This window comes from Eubalaena glacialis, chromosome 7 (genome assembly GCF_028564815.1).
Source record: "Eubalaena glacialis isolate mEubGla1 chromosome 7, mEubGla1.1.hap2.+ XY, whole genome shotgun sequence".
In the NCBI taxonomy this organism is placed as follows: domain Eukaryota; kingdom Metazoa; phylum Chordata; class Mammalia; order Artiodactyla; family Balaenidae; genus Eubalaena; species Eubalaena glacialis.
The window spans coordinates 81,408,831-81,415,379 of record NC_083722.1 but is presented as its reverse complement, the minus strand read 5'-3'; positions in this window follow the sequence as shown (position 1 = coordinate 81,415,379).

The window sequence follows — 6,549 nt, the reverse complement described above, 5'->3', positions numbered from 1 at the left end:
TTTGTTTCGGCCCACAGCAGAATCTCCCAAATGTCCAACCCTCAGGGCAGTCTCCAGTGGTCTAGGGGACCCTGAGAAAAATAAGGGCAGCATGCTGAGGGCTTCATAAAGTTAGTCCATTGAAAGGACTGTTCCTTTTTTGATACAGGTCCCAGAGTCCGAAAAGCTCTGAAAACCAAGTCTTTGGTTTGGCACCAAAACTCAACTGGCAGATAATCCTGTCCTGAACTGACACATGGTTATTTATAGCTTTTACTTATTCCACTTAGTTGAATATTCATATGGTTCACTGCAGAAATTTTACATATTATGAAGTATTATATGTACCACATTACCTTTTTAAAAAAAATTATTTTATTTATTTTATTGCACTGGGTCTTAGTTGTGGCATGCATGTGGGATCTAGTTCTCTGACCAGGGATCGAACCCGGGCCCCCTGCACTGGGAGCACAAAGTCTTAACCACTGTGCCACCAGGGAAGTCCCCACATTACCTTTCAAAATGTAAAAACTTTCAATTCCAAAACAAATCTGGCTTCCAGGGTTTCATAAGGATTTGTGGAACACTATTACGTGCATCCTATTTTTTAGAGTGAAAGTAAATAGTAGCTGTGGCTTGTTTTGTTTTTAATAAAAATTTAAAATGTTATTGCTTGGCAAAATAAAAAAGTTGGCAACCCTGTGTCTAGTTCCAAATTTCTTGAACATTTTATTGTTCTAAGTCCAACCCTGGCATAAGGCATTTGTGATGCTTTACAAATCTAGGCTTGATTAGAACAGAGGTTGCCAGCTAGTTAGTCACACTGGCCAAAAAGAGCCTGAAGACATGTTTTGTTTGCTTCACACAGTGCATTCTCCCCTCCCATCTGGAAAGTGAACATGAAGTACAGTTTCCAGTTCCTCTTGAAAATTCAGAAGATGTTGACAACAGTCCTGCATGGCATATAATCAGCTGGAGTCAAGCGGCAGGTGGCCTCCGCTGCTTTCTAGTCAATCCCTCTCTGCAGACTGGAACACCCAGTTTGTTTTTTTTGCTGTGTTCTGTTTTTTAATATTTTATTTATTTATTTATTTGGTTGCGCCAGGTCTTAGTTGCAGCTGGTGGGCTCCTTAGTTGCAGCTCACCAGCTCCTTAGTTGTGGCATACAAACTCTTAGTTGTGGCATGCATGTGGGATCTAGTTCCCTGACCAGGGATCAAACCCAGGCCCCCTGCATTGGGAGTGCGGAGTCTTAACCACTGTGCCACCAGGGAAGTCCCTAGAACACCCAGTTTGGTCCACTGTCACTGGACAGACATACTAGAAGAGACTACGTTAAGACTGCTGGTCGGGCTTCCCTGGTGGAGCAGTGCATAAGATTCTGCCTGCCAATGCAGGGGACACAGGTTCAATCTCTGGTCTGGGAAGATCCCACATGCCGCGGAGCAACTAAGCCCGTGTGCCGCAACTACTGAGCCTGCACTCTAGAGCCCGCGAGCCACAACTACTGAAGCCCGTGTGCCTAGAGCCCGCAACAGGAGAAGCCACCGCAATGAGAAGCCTGCACACCGCAACAAAGAGTAGCCCCCGCTAGCCGCAACTAGAGAAAAAGCCCGCACGCAGCAACGAAGACCCAACCCAGCCAAAAATTAAAAAAAAAAAAGACTGCTGGTCACCAGCTCCATATAGGAACTGCCCTAGCCAATACCTCCGCAATACTAGGAGGCTGCTGCTCTAGGGAAGGCCAGGAGCAGAGAATTCTGGGAGGCTAGGAGGCCAAGAGCAACTTGCTTGATTCAGTGAGCTCCTTAGCTGATGACACAAAAGAACTTGCTTGATTAGGAATTCCTTCTCACTTTCACAGCAACTCCTGCCAAAGCTGCAATTATCAGGAATATTGTCAGCCTGCCTGAGGCTCAGCTGCTGAAAGCCTGTATGTAACATGGTCCTTCGTCCACAAGAATGACAGCATTTCAAAATATGGTATTAATGAATTTAAAACACCTATTTTAAAAAAAGGCACAACACAAAGCAAAATAAAGATAGTGATTTTTGGTTACTCAACTGGTGATTTTTGGTTACTCAACTGACACCTGTCCAACCAGAGTCAACACTTTGGTCACAGTGGAGTTTGCATAGGTAAAATATGCCACTCTTACAGAGATGGTCTATTTAATCAGAACTCTTTTCTTCAAATACAAGGCATGGAAGACAATATATGAAACACCCACGTACCTGTCATCCCAAATGAACAAGTCTTAAACTCTGCCACATGTGCCTTTTAAAATAATTAATTAATTAATTAATTTTTGGCTGCACTGGGTCTTCACTGCCGCGCGTGGGCCTTTCTCTGGTGCGGCGAGCAGGAGCTACTCTTCCTTGCAGTGCGTGGGTTTCTCATTGCAGTGGCTTCTCTTGTTGTGGAGTATGGGCTCTAGGCGTTCGGGCTTCAGTAGTTGTGGCTTGCGGGCTCTGAGCGCAGGCTCAGTAGCTGTGCACACGGGCTTAGTTGCTCCGTGGCATGTGGGATCTTCCCAGACCAGGGCTCGACCCTTGTCCCCTGCATTGTCAGACGGATTCTTAACCACTGCGCCACCAGGGAAGCCCTACCCTTCCCAGTTTTGACAAATGATATTAATCTTTTTCATCTACTTTGAATACTTTTGAAAAGAAGATATGCAGGACTCCCTATATCATATAGAATGCATTAAAAAAAACTTTAGGGCAATTTTAGGTTCACAGCAAAACTGAGTGGAACACAGCATGTGTTTTTTAAAAAATAAATAAATAAATTTTTGGCTGCGTTGGGTCTTTGTTGCTGTGCGCACGCTTTCTTTTTAGTTGCAGCGAGCGGGGTCTATATTCTTTGTTGAGGTGTGCGGGCTTCTCATTGTGGTGGCTTCTCCTCCTGTGGAGCACGGGTTCTAGGCGCGCGGACTTCAGTAGTTGTGTCTTGCGGGCTCTAGAGCGCAGGCTCTGTAATTGTGGCGCATGGGCTTAGTTGCTCTGCGGCATGTGGGATCTTCCTGGACCAGGGCTCGAACCCGTGTCCCCTGCATTGGCAGGCGGATTCTCAACGAATACGCCACCAGGGAAGCCCAGCATGCATTTTTAAAAAAAGCCCTGAGGGAAATTCCTATTTACTTTTCACACTGCGAAATAATTTATTATTAATATTATGGACACTGACCAGGATTTTTCGTTTATTAGAAAGCTTAGAGCCACATGTGCTGGGTGGCATGAAGTAATCTTTTTCCCTCTCAGTCTTGGCTCAATTTTATATCCTCACTCTTGTTTTACTGTCTTCTTTCCTCTTCCCCTGCTCATTTTAAGCACGCTATTCCATGCTCTAGGTATCTGTGTAGATCACCATAAACCTTATTGAAACAGGCAGGGCATAAATAAATGCTTATTCAGTACCTTTCTACTTGGTAATTGGTAAAAACTAGGTGCAGCTCTTCTCACCGTGTTGTTTAAGTGTATACCTTAAATAAGGCTTAAAGTCTGTACAAAACGAGGTCCTCCCAGTCAAATTTACATTCACGGTAATAGAATGTTTGCTGCCACTCATTGGTTTTATTCCAGACCAGCGGGAGCACCATCATACGATCTACCAGTGGCTGCCACTAACAACCAGAAAGCAGTGATTCAAGTCCATCTTCAGACTTGGATTTGACTTCCTATATCCAAAAACTTTTTATTGAGTACCTAATATATGCTGTACACTATACTAGGCTCTAGCTATACCAAAGCAAGTAAAGCCCCAGCTGCAGCCCTCAGGGAGTTTATAGTCTAGTGGGGAAGACAGAGAAGGAACTGGCGATTATAAACTATAGCCCAGGGAAAGAGGGGTAAGCTGTGAAGAGAGGTCCATCTGTCCAGAGTGTCCAGTAAAAACTGTCCCTGTAGCTTTTCATACAGTGGTGGAAGATAAAAGGGCATAGTTTTAAGAGAACAATCTACTTTGGGAACTCTTGATAAAAACTTCTAAATTTAAATTGTAGGTATAACAGTTATCTTGAGGAAGCACAAGCTTGACTATTTGTCATCCAAAGAAATGAATTTCCCAAGTACTCTCTTGTTTTGGAATTTCTACAACTTGTTTGTCATACATCAATTATACAAGGGAAGAATGTAATCCTTACAGAAGTCTGTTTGCTTTGATACATTTTATAAAATCAAGTCTTCCAACAATTCAGAAGTTTCCCAATGGGAAATTAGGTGAGAAACCAGTCTCCAAACTGGCTCCCAACAATCCCTGCTGCCTCTTGGTATCTATGCCCTTGATAACCCTGCCAAATCGTACCTGGTTTAATCTGTGTGAGCAACAGAATGTGGCAGAGTGATGGTACATCCCTTCAGAGATTCAAAGGCTTCCATCCTTTGTGCTCTTCTCTCTTCAATCCCTTGCTCTGGGGGAAGCCAGCTGCTGTTTGAAGCAGCCCTATGGAGAGGCCGCCTTGGTGAGGAACTGAATGAAGCCTTAAGCTAACAACCATCCGAATGAGCTTAGAAATGCATCCTCTAGCCCCAGCCAACAGCTTGACTGCAACTTCAAGAGAGATCATGGTCTAGATCCACCCAGCTAAGCTGCTCTTGGATCCTCAGAAACTGTGTGAGATAATAAATGTTTGCTATTTTGAGCCGATAAATTTGGGGATAAATTGTTATATAGAAATGGATAACTAAAACAAATTTTGAGGACTTTGCTATAAAATGAGACCAGAAAAAGTATTCAAAGACAGATGATTTAAGCGGGTCGAAGGTTCTATTTACTCCAGGTACTATCACAGTACGTACTCACCTTCACTGATAACAAGGGCTTTATGTGGACACAGCACATATATAATTCACCACCTAATTTTTGGCTTAAGTATTTAAAATACAAAGCTTTTTTTTTTTTTTTTTGGTCTAAAGTTACATGACTAAATAAACTCTTCTCATGGATTTTTGTGTGTCTGATTTTATTAGCTACATACATGAAGTACTAAATTAGAATGTCCCACTTTAAAACTACCAAATTTCATTTGTGGAAGAAAATGTGATTAGCTCTACATACACTGAGGAAAATAAAAATCTGGTTAAAAATATCCAAAACACATTAACTCTCTGAAAGTTAGTTATGGAGTATATGGGGTGGAGGGTATGGGGGGAGGTTAAATAAGCGTAGGCTAATTATCTCAGAACAAGTTTCCAACCAAAACCAGAATGGCATAACTATGAAAAGATTTACGAACAGCGAAGTAATTTACAGTGGAAACCTGTGATTCAAGAAGTGGAAATGGTCGAGGTTTTTCAAGTGCCTTTGGTGCTCCTTCCTTATTGGTGTTCTTTCATCTGCTTAAACAGCCTGCCATGAGGAAGCGTTCTCAGCCCAGCAGGGATGGATCCCTGCCATTTAAGAGGGAAAAAAAATGCTGTCCAAACACACATGCCTGCTTCAAATTCTACATGGAACAAGATCAGACAAATAAATACATAAACATTTAGGATGAAAAAAACCCTTTAGGATGTAATTTCATAGAAGTTTTGAATCTCTGCTAACTGAAGTCGGGCTACCTAGATGTACTCCGGCCAATTCAAGAGGTCAACATGAAAAGAGGACGTGAACAGCAACTGTGGACGGTGGGAGCATAACCCGAAAAAGTTCCTTCGCTCCTCCATCAACCACCCCCCACCCCAGTCCCTTTTGCTTTTATTCTCAATGCTCTTGTCTTTTTCACTTTTTCATAGGCTTTATCTCAGTGTCCTTGTAAAACAGGGTAACAAATCATATAAGCTCCGGGTTGAAATCTTTAGGAAGAAATATATAGCTGCTTAATCTGCTGAATGAGCAGCGCTGCAAACACACGCAACAAGATATGGTGAACACTTGCCTTCACGTGCCAGGAGTTACTGGCTCCATCCAATCCATCCATGCCCTGGCCTGAGACACTTTCCCCTGTTTAAGACAAAAAATCCTCCACAAAAACAACAAAAAAAACACCCAAATAACCCAATTAAAAAATGGGCAGAGGATCTGAACAGACATTTTTCCAAAGAAGATACACAGATGATCAACAGGAACATGAAAAGATATTCAACATTACTAATTAGGGAAATGCAAATCAAAACCACGAGATACTTCACACCTGTTAGAATGGCTATTATTGAAAAGAAGGAATAACAAATGCTGGAGAGGATGCGGGTAAAAGGGACCCCTTTGTACACTGTTGGTAGTACTGTAAATTGGTACAGCCACTATGAAAACCGTAATGGAGTGTCTTCAAAAAATTAAGACTAGAACTACCATATGACCCAGCTATTCCACTTCTGGGTATTTATTCAAAGAACACAAAAACACTAATTCAAAAAGATATATGCACCCTTATGTTCACTGCAACACTGTTTACAACAGCCAAGATATGAAAACAACCTAAGTGTCCACTGATGGATGAATGGACAAAGAAGATATTGTGTATATACGCAATGGAATAATACTCAGCCATAACAAAGAATGCTACAATGTGGAACAGCATTTACAACAACATGGATGGACCTTGAAGGTATTATGCTAAGTGAAGTAAGTCA